This window comes from Musca autumnalis, unplaced genomic scaffold, assembly GCF_047663935.1.
Source record: "Musca autumnalis isolate F117 unplaced genomic scaffold, ASM4766393v1 scaffold_4, whole genome shotgun sequence".
Lineage (NCBI taxonomy): Eukaryota > Metazoa > Arthropoda > Insecta > Diptera > Muscidae > Musca > Musca autumnalis.
Genome location: NW_027411977.1, coordinates 205,441,271 through 205,453,008, shown reverse-complemented (window position 1 = coordinate 205,453,008; position 11,738 = coordinate 205,441,271).

Sequence of the window (11,738 nt, the reverse complement as noted above, 5' to 3'; positions counted from 1 at the left end):
ATGGACTATATTTGTCCACTCCTTCGGGTACCTTCCACACTAAATTTTGGATAAATTCACTTTAAGACCCTCTCTCGAATCACTTTGATTTTTGTTGAATTAACTTGCATTTTCTGCCTCAATTACGGCAGTAAAAGTTGTTTCTGGGGCAAGTTCATACTTCTTGAGAAAACAGCCCGAAAGTTGTAAAAAACCCTATGGTACCATATGTAGTGGCTGGAGGCCTCGAACCGTATACTGCGTTCGTCCACACTTTGGATATTGTAATATTTCTTCGAATATTAGATGAAATCCGAAGGTGGTGCTTATAGGTCCACTCCTTCCAGTACCTCCTCTACAAAAGTTCGAAAATATTTGCTAAAATGGCACCCGCGATTTCTCATAGACGTAGCAACCGATTTGGTCCAAACTTTGGATCTCTAAATATTATCGAAACTTAGTTTATGTTTTAATTTGGGTCATATCTGTCCAATCCTTGTGGTACCACCCACACACATGTTCAAAATTTTTGTGTGGTTCGAGGATCCTTTGGACATTTGTACCGAAGGTTTTCCTAGTGGCCCTGTTTACAGCGATATTATCTTTTTCGTAGGCTAGTGTGATAAAAAAGCCCTATCTATCGATATCCCCGCACATTTTTGAGCTTTAATTCTATCCATACTTTTGTCGGTGCATACGCCCAACTTTTTGAAAACCCCCTAAATACATAAATTTTTTTTGGAAGCGGGGAAAGGAGGTCTTTCTGAAGAGAAGGGATTCTTTATAGACGACGAGAAGCGTGTCTTCATAGACTAGGGAATGTAGCCTTTATAGACTAGCAGATGGAAGAATTTATAGACAACCGTAGAAGACTTTTTATACGACCAGAAATGAGTTTTTACAGACGACCAGAAGAGAGTCTAAATATTCCTTAAAAAATCCACGATTATTGAAAAAAGTATTCCTTAAAAATCAACGATTATTGAAAAAAATATTCCATAAAAATCATAGATTGTTGAAAAATATTCTTTAAAATTTCAGAATTTTTTGAAAAAAAAATATTCTTTAAAATCCAATCTTAAAAAAATATTTTTAAAAAAATCTACGATTTTTGAACAATAGTTTTTAAAAAATCCGCTATTACTGAAAAAAAGTCTTTTAAAAACGCTCAATTTTTGAAAAAATATACTTCAAAAAATCCACGATATTTGAAAAAATTTATTTAATAAATCCGTTTTTTAATAATGTTTAAAAAATCCATGAATTTTGATTACGATTTTTGACAAAATATTCCTTAAAAAATCCACGATTTTTGAACAAATTATCTTTAAATATTCACGATTTTTGAAAAAATATTCTTTAAAAAAACACGATTTTTGAAAGAATATTCTTTAGAAAACAACGATTTATGAAAAAATGTTTTTTTTTTTTTTAAATGCGCGGCTATTTTTAATTGAGCAAATTCGCAATTATAAAAAATTCGCAATTATAAAAAATTCGCAATTATAGAATTTTTTTTTTTGAAATTTCACGATTATGAAGTTATTTAGAATACTTTTGCATACTATTGGGGGTACTTAAGATCAATATGAAAAAAATCCGTTATATATAAATCTAGTTGCTAGATATCCTCATATTACATTAATAAAAACATAACAAGTAACAACATAGACATTTCGTTTCCTTCTGGAGTAAAATACTAAGTCCCATAAAAACCTAATCTCTTCCTTACAAATACGACTATGCTTTAGTTTATGGTCAATTTTCATGGTAATATTTCCCTTTTCATCGTTGTCAACGATGACCAAAATTGCCGAACTAAGAAGCGTTGCAACAAAACGCGCGCATTTGAAGTAGCTACTATTGAAAACGGCCTTTAAGTTTTCAACATGAGTGCCCAGTGAATTCTTGTTTGTATCGTTGTATGTGTGTGCGTATGCAATGTCTCCCTGATACTTTGTAACCAAACGGAAATATGCAAATTTGTTAAGATGCTGCGGGAGCTAACAGAAAACAAAGACCTAAAATAGGAACAACAATCAAAAGAAACGACGAAAAAAGATTTTTTACTTGCAACCAAGTGTATCGCACAAACGACTTTGTTGCGTATCTTCATGTACTACTACTGCCTGCGTTTTGACGTTTGCTGTTGTTGCCTTGAATAAACAAGTTGGCATTTTAGTTCTCAGTTATTTTTCTTTTGATTCCTGCTTTGGCATTAAAGGAAAAGCGTAACGAACGCACACTAAAAACTTGAATAATTTGCAAGTGGACACCAACTCACGAATGAAATTTTGTAATGTTTCCTGAGTTTCTTAAGACAAAGCTTTAGGCTGGCATCAGAGTGGTTTTGAAGAACGCAACTTTTTAGAACTCTTATTCTCATAACAAATAACATTTTATGGATATATTGGATAGAAACGAAACATAAAATACAGATTTCCTACATCCATGGTGTCTGATTATGAGGATAATGGTGAAGTTGTTATTGCTTTAGCTGTTATTTCATGGTTGCATTGCTGTTAGCTTTTGCGTTGTGTTTGTTAATTCCCGAAGGAAACAAAGCCAGCTCTACGATAAATGCCACTAAACGGTTTAGATTGACCTAACTTTATTCCCTTTTCATTTCATGTGATGGCTTATTTCTAATTGGTGTTACCTGAGGAGCTACTAAATATAGATAAAAGTCTACTCTGAACTTCGTATTTTTATCAAGCATGCGAAAAAGGACTAGTCAAAATTAAAGATTTCGTCTTCTCATATCCGGACAATAGAACGGATTCTACGAAGTAAGTAGTAAGGGAGTGAAGGTCACAGACGAACAGACCTCAATAATCTCAGAGTCAGGGAATTGGCCTGAACTAGAGTAGAAGCTTGATGATATAAGGTGTTGGATGGGCCTAGAGTTGATTATTTACAATAACCTTTAAGTTATCCAAAGCTACCTTGCCCCATTAATAATCCATTCAGTTATTTTATTAACGTTGTATTTTACGTACTAAAATATAGTTTCATTACTTCTGGGACGTGCGGGGTTCCCTCTCCTAGTAGAGAAAACGCCCTCCTATCTTTCTGGCTGGTGCTAACGCCAACGCATTCAGCGATTTAGCGATTTAGCAAAACTTTTTGTTCAAACTTAGATCAAGTGCTCAACATCGGTCCACTACTTCGAGTGCACCCTTTACAAAAGTTCAACATAATCGGTCCAACCTTTGTACATCGCAATATTTTCCAAACATATGTAAATAAGTTCGAAATTTTTGGAGAAGGCCGTCCTCACGACTTATATTAGATCGGGTAGCTTACATACTTCGTCCATACCTGTTCGAGGATATTTTTGAAATTGTTCCCTGGGGTAATCTCTGTGGTCTGTTTGCATATATAAGGTGGCGAATTCGAAAGTCGGAAAAGACAATACCAAAAAAACATATCAATGGATGTTAAGCGTCTCAGCGTTGTGTTGATTACATTCCCTTAAAACTTCATGCCATGGACAATTTGAGTACTACTGGTGTCATAGTGCTCTCGAAATGTCATTCAAATTCGCCTTTAAATGTAAATTAGTTATAATTTTTGCCAATAATATCCATAAAGCATAGGCACATTTTGCCGCCGCGATAGGATATGTGCCAAATTGAAATAATGGTTTTAGACCCCAAAATCGAAGGGAGCAACCGATTTTGTGCGAACTTTGTACATCGTAATGTGGTGTGTTCGATTCTACAGAAGATACCTACAATGGCCTTCTATTCTAAAGAGGACCCCAGCGGTCCTCCTTTTGTTCTATAGGAAACACAACAATTTGAGGATCACGAGCAAAAATAATGGATTCTACATTTGCTAATACGTGTTTCGTGCTTTTTTTAAACTGATTTTAAATTCTGAGCCACACGAACCAAAACTTTAATGTAAACGTCCGGATTTCGATTATCTGTGTTCATTGCCTTCTACATGCGATACTCACCATATAATTGGATATCGTAATAATTGAGTGGAAAAATCTATTTTATGGATTAAAACGTCAAAGTTATATGTTTACAACCCTTTTCTAGATATAATTCTATGGCTCAGTTTTGATTTTTTTATGGATCGTAAAAGCTTCTATTGTATTTTCAATCTTTTAGTTTTTTATGATACAATGATTCATTGCGGATATTTACATTAACGTATAACTTCAATCATTTCTTAAAGTGACAATTTTTGGGTCAGAAAAAACAATAATAAGACCAACAGAAAACATTTTTATTGTTCCCATTGCAGTTGGAATCGTATTTTAAGGTCCAATATCGGAAATGATGCCTTCAGATTGTTATTATTTCGTTTTAATATAAAAAGTCCTTTGTATATGTGTTTGTGTGTATGTGTTGCGTTCTTCATTTTTTGTAAAGCCTTCATGGGGATTTTCTTTTTATTGTTTTTTTTTTATTGGGTTTGGGGTTTTTTAGGCAGCAGCATAAAGTATCCTTTGAAAATTATTCTCAAAACCAAAAAACTTCCTATCAGGAAATCGATGATTTCAAATGTTATGGCCAACAACAACAACATCAACAAAACAAGTAAAAAAGCATTAAGTTCGGCCGGGCCGAACTTTTCATACCCTCCACCATAAAATATTCTGAACTAAAATAAAATAATTACTTTTCATTCCTGTCCCCAACTTTAAGTGGGTACGTTAAAATGTCAGATAATGTTTATGTACATTTATGCTTCATTCGGGAGGCCCTTTTTTATGGTGCCTATATCTAACTATGTATGTTGACAATTTTTGGTGGGCTAGAAATTGGGAGGTACTGTTATATAGGGGTTATAATAAAACATGGGCCTATGTTGACAGTTTTTGATGGGAGCCTTTAATGTCAAATAACTCCTAATTCGGTTAAAAAATTTAGCTAGAATCTTCAAAATATCGAAAATCGGTACATAACGTGGGAACTTCAAATGTCATTAACAGCTAGTTCGGAGGTATCTGGGCTATACGAAAATATGAACTTAAATGAACCAAAACTTGGACCTATGTCCACAAGTTTTGTCATATAAGTTTATTGACATTTAAGAACTTTAAATGTCAAATTATAGCTAAATCGCTCTGAAAATGTAGCTAAAACTGTCAAAATACCGTAAATCGGGGGGTACCGTTATATGGGGGCTATACCGAAACGTGGACCTATATCCACAACTTTTGTTATATAAGTTTATTGACATTTAAGAACCCTAAATGTCAAATTATAGCTATATCGGTCTGAAAATGTAGCTAAAAACATCAAAACACCGTAAATCGGGGGGCACCGTTATATGGGGGCTATACCAAAACGGGGACCTATGTCCACAACTTTTGTTATATAAGTTTATTGACACTTAAGAACTCTAAATGTTAAATTATAGCTACATCGGTCTGAAAATGTAGCTAAAAACGTCAAAATACCGCAAATCGGAGGGTACCGTTATATGGGGGCTATACCAAAACGTGGACCTATGTCCACAACTTTTGTTATATAAGTTTATTGACACTTAAGAACCCTAAATGTCAAATTATAGCTATATCGGTCTGAAAATGTAGCTAAAAACATCAAAACACCGTAAATCGGGGGGCACCGTTATATGGGGGCTATACCAAAACGGGGACCTATGTCCACAACTTTTGTTATATAAGTTTATTGACACTTAAGAACCCTAAATGTTAAATTATAGCTACATCGGTCTGAAAATGTAGCTAAAAACGTCAAAATACCGCAAATCGGAGGGTACCGTTATAGGGGGGCTATACCAAAACGTGGACCTATGTCCACAACTTTTGTTATATAAGTTTATTGACACTTAGGAACCCTAAATGTCAAATTATAGCTATATCGGTCTGAAAATGTAGCTAAAAACATCAAAACACCGTAAATCGGGGGGCACCGTTATATGGGGGCTATACCAAAACGGGGACCTATGTCCACAACTTTTGTTATATAAGTTTATTGATACATAAGAACCCTAAATGTCAAGTTATAGCTAAATCGGTCTGAAAATGTAGCTAAAAACGTCAAAATACCGCAAATCGGGGGGTACCGTTATATGGGGGCTATACCAAAACGTGGACCTATGTCCACAAGTTTTGTTATATATGTTTATTGACACTTAGGAACCCTAAATGTTAAATTATAGCCACATCGGTCTGAAAATGTAGCTAAAAACGTCAAAATACCGTAAATCGGGGGGTACCGTTATATGGGGGCTATACCAAAACGTGGACCTATGTCCACAAGTTTTGTTATATATGTTTATTGACACTTAAGAACCCTTAATGTCAAATTATAGCCAAATCGGTCTGAAAATGTAGCTGAAAACGTCAAAATACCGTAAATCGGGGGGTACCGTTATATGGGGGCTATACCAAAACGTGGACCGATATATCCCATCTTCGAACTTGATCTTCCGATGGCTAAAAAAATGGTATTCCCCAATTTTCAGCGAAATCGGTCAACAAATGCGACCTGTATGTTGCGAACGGACGGACGGACGGACGGACGGACGGACGGACATGCATAAATCGACTCAGAAAGTGATTCTATGTATATCCCTAGAAGGAACTATGGGTCTATCTCGCTTCCTTTCGTATGTTACATACAAATGCACTAACACATAATACCCCTTACCACATAGTGGTGTAGGGTATAAACACAAACATGGGTTAAAACTACAAAATGGCATACGGTCTTTGATCTACGATTTATTTAAAACTACATCAAGATTTTTTTAGGTGGCAGATTGGTGGGTTGGTCAACGTTCAATGGTCAGAAACTGATTGATTTACAATTTTATTGAATCAACTGGGCAAAACACTTAAACTGCTCTGTATATTGAATTTTGTTGGTAAAGTGTTTCATCGGTTCATTGGTTCATTCGTCAAGAAGGCGTGTTTCTCTGATAATGATGACGATGATCGCCCATTGTATTTATTTAAAATTTTGAATGGAAAGCTATTCAAGGGTATTGGAAAGCTTTTTTATAACTACCTCGCTTTTTATCTTGATGAAGAATACATTTTCCGAAAAATTTCCATGCAAATCTCCTAAAAATAATGTTCAGATTTAGCTAAACATATTGTCAGTATGCACTCGTTTGCTGCTACTTCAGTTAATTTTTAGTGTTTTATACGATAGGGGCCATGACATTCTTAGATACTGTATCTTAGTCCTTTGAGAAAATCTAATGATCATATATGAGAAAACTCTATGGCCTTCGCATGGTATTCACATGTCCTTGATATACACATTTTGATGTGAAATCCTAATGATGATTCATTGGGAGACATCAAAGACTTCGATATATAAAACTATGAGAACACCTCTTCTCTGAGAGACCTCGTGGTTTTCTTAAAGAAGACTTCATGGTCTTATGTGAAACCTCAGCCTTATATGTCAAGACTTCGTGTTCTACATGATGTCTTCCATAGGAAGACTTCATTATCAAGTGTGAAAATACCTCTTGGTCTTCATAGTATTTGTGTAAATAGACCTCATGTTCTTCCATTAGAAGTCGTCATGGACCTATGTAAGTATACCTCCTAGTTTTCTCTACGATTATCTCCCAATAAGGAAATCAAAATTATTACTTTATACCCTACACACTCTATTATTTAAATTGATCCTTATACCTCTATATTGAAGCGGAAATTATAAAGTTGTGCACAATTGAAATAGTACGAGGTTATAAATTTGTCAATGTGAATACACAAGTATGCATACTGAATATGCAAGTACTTATATGGACACTAGGGTTACGACTTTTTTACAACGTCATATCCCTGTATCATAGCTTGAAGAGTTTCTACATAAGATTACATAAAATATTAAATACTATCATCAAGCAAATCATCTGACCTTGTGACATTCGTTTAATAAGTGCGGGCCAATGCTCCCTTAGTCACATGAAATGTGCTGACAAATTAAACCAAAATGTGTGTGTGGTGAAAATAAATGTTCATCCCATTTTACAATAATTTAGGAAATCAAAATTACAACAAATATATCACCTTCAATGTGGAAAAAAACATACAAATCTTTATATATAAAACTCAATTGTCGTTTGTTGGTAATTGAATCAGTTGAAAACGGCTAGAGTGATTTGGATAATTTTTTGTGGAAATGTTAGTCATAGTCCAGTTTAGGTTTTTATGGAAAGAAAAATTGGCCACGCCCACTTCTCCGCCCACTTTTATAAATATGTTATATCTACGAAACTTCTCAACAGATTTTCCCGAAATTTTCAGGGAACGTAGAGTGATGGCCCCCTGTTGAAACAGGCTACACATTTGGTTGAATTTCGGATCGGGCGGGGTACCTCCCCTATGCCCTATTTTTGTAAAAATGCAATATTTGCAACAATTACAAATGTATCGCTTTGAAAACTAATTTCCGAGTCAATGGCGATTGTGTCTCCGACCTTACTTGCTTATTTGGGGCATTAAGACTGGACAACGCCCACTTTTTTAAACATGTTATATCTACGAAACTACTGAATCGATTTTCCTGAAACTTTCAGCGAATGTACAGGGTTGGTCCCCGATAAAAATAGGCTACATATTTTTTGACTTTCGGATCGGGCGGGTACTTCCCGTATGCCCTATTTTTGTAAAAATGCAATATTTGCAACAAATACGAATGTATCGGTTTCGGAATTTATTTACGAGTCAATGGCGATTGTGTCTCCAACCTTACGTACTTATTTTGGAACTTAAGATCCGACCACGCTCACTTTCTAATTAGGTTGTATCTACAAAACTACTGAAGGGATTTTCAAGGAAATCGCGATTTGTCTAAACTTTTAAATCTTTAAAAATAAAAATCAAATGTCGTTCGTTGGTCATGGCATCAGTTGAGAACGGCTGGACCGATTTCGATATTTTTTATGCAAAGAAAATGTACGCCCACTTTTTTCAATCTTAAATTTTTGTCATTTCTACAAAAACTACTGAACCGATTTTCCTGAAATTGCCAGGGAATGTACAAGGATGGCCCCGCTTAAAATAGGCTACAAATTCAGTTGAATTTCGGAAGGGGAGGGGTACTTCCCCTATATCCTACTTTTTTAAAAATGTTATATTTACAATAATTACGAATGTATCTATTTCGGAAGATCTTACCCACTTTTTTAGGATCCAATGACTTGACCACACCCACTTTTTAAAATATGTTACATCTACAAAACTACTGAACCGATATTCGTGAAAATGCCAGGGAATGTACGGGCATATTTTCTTGAATTTTGAAGGGGGCATATTTGAAAAAAACGCCTTACCTTTATGAATAAAAATCAAATGCTGTCATAACCCAACTTAGGTTTTTTGGAAAGAAAAGTTTACCACGCCCCCCGAAAACAGGTTACATATTTTATTGAATTCCAGAGGGAGCGGGGTACATCCCCTATGTGATATTTTTAAAAAACGTTATATTTGCAAAAATTATGCATGTATCGGATTAAAAATTTACGGATTAGTCTACAATCTAGGTACTTCTTTAGGGCCTATAGGCCCGACCACGCCTGTTTTTTTAATATGTCATAACTCCAATACTACTGAAGGGATTTCCATAAAATTTGCGACAAAAGCTCAATGTTTGCCGTTGTTATGTATATATTATGAATTTCGGAAGAGGTGGGGTACCTTCCCCATGCCTTTCTGTTAAACGCTGTATATAAGCCAAATGTATGATTATATCGGTGTCACCATACATTTTGGTAGGCAATGAAGTTGTGTGCACCCTAGGTACATATTTGGAGCCAAGATACCGGACCAGGCCTACTTTTTTTTAATATGTTATATCTTGAAACTGATGACCACGCCCACTCTTTTCAAAACATTATTTTTCCAAAACTACTGAACCTAATATTCAGGAATGTCCCGTGGTCCAAAATGCTATATATTTGTAGACGAATTTCGGGGCCTATTATTTTATAATCGCTATATTTGTTAAACTTATGAGTGCATCGGGTTGCAAATTAGTTTTCGAGACAACGGTGGTTGCGCCTCCGATCAAGAAAAACTATATGTATATTTACAAATTTACTTGAATGATGAGGTTCAACGGTCCATCAGCGATGAAAAGCTAAAACATATAAGTCTCAATAAGCGGGAGAATTCGATTTAACCACTTTTTAACCTTTAAAATTAGATCGCTTTAGGATAAAGACATGGACATGGACGATAATAAATCCTAAAAAGCATAAATTGGCGAAAAAATCCGATAAAGTCCGTGAGAGAAAAGAAAGGTTAGACACAAAAAATCCTTCTCGGTTTGACAATAGACCGAAGAAGTGAGGTAGAAAATACCTATTTTTTAATTTTTAAGCGTAAATCGATAAAAAGTTGTCATTAAAACTCATTACGACGGGCCAGCAACGCGGACCGGGGTCTGCTAGTTATCTATAAAACAAAATCCGGATTGCGATTATCCATCCTGTTGGTAAAAATGTTAATTTTGTTAGGAAAGTTGTTAAACTACACAAGAGGTGTATGTGAAGCTCCGACAGCTTACAATTAAAAAGTTGTAAAATAAACAGGGCACTGGCGTAGCTAGTATTTGTTTCATGTTCTTTGATAGAATGTTCCATGTAATGATAGAATCCTAAATAAATAAAATAAATACATTAAAATTTTTAACGAAATTACAATTTCTAAAGAAACTAACAAAAGAGTTCATAAACCTTCCCTCGCCAAATCGCTTTATCTATACGTCCATGAGTTTCTACTTTGTACTGACTTTCTTTCTGCCCTGAAATGCCCAAAAAGTTATGAAAATCATTCGAATAATAATTGCCACAGTCCTTTGTTTAACCCTGTTGACCAAAATCATCTTCATTTAATCTTTCCTAAATTATGTTAATATTTATTCAGACATTTAAAGCATTTACTCATTTTCGCACTTGCCTCTCTTTGTTTGTTGGTTTGTTTACATACCCTTGTGAAGAAACAATACGTTATAATTTGAAATGACTTTTGTCCACAACCCAAGAAATAAAGTTATTATTACTTTAATTAAGAAATTAGTTTCTTACTTCTACTCAACGAAAAATATTGTTTGCTTTCCCAAAAATTTATAACTATTTAAACTTATAGGAAATATTCGAAAAAAAAAAATATTATATAATTGAAATTTTATTTTGATTGAAACCACCTATCGCCAAACAAAAACCACACTCTACAAGACACCCGTACTACCCATGCTATGTAAGAACAAAAGGCACGGGTACTGTTGCAGACATATAGGGCAGTAGTTGGGACAGTGTTTTGGAGAATATTTCTGTGAAATATTTGAGACAAATAGGAAATCTTATTATATGGTAGGCTTACGAAAATTTTATGTTTCGGGCTTCCTACGTTATCAATTGGGCCAGCAGGATTATATAAATTTTTGGCGCAACTTGGAGTAATAAATTGTTACTAATAAATGTTTCTCCCATTGAAATATTGATTATTCCAATTATTTCCAACGCTTTAAAACTATAATTTTAACGTATCATTAGTTTTGGATTACTGCAGTTTTAAACATTCACGAATTCCCCACATAATATTGCCCCAATGAAATCTTCCATTGCTGTAATGAGTAATTTCAATTTTGTTTTCAATGCAGGGACGGACATTTTTCCATTATGTACTCAGGATGAAGGACATGTGCGTAAACTTTGTATTTAACATTATTAATATGTATTAACAACTTGCGAAAATAAATAAATACGTCGTACACAGCACAAAAAGTTCACTTTCGGATCCAGTGAAT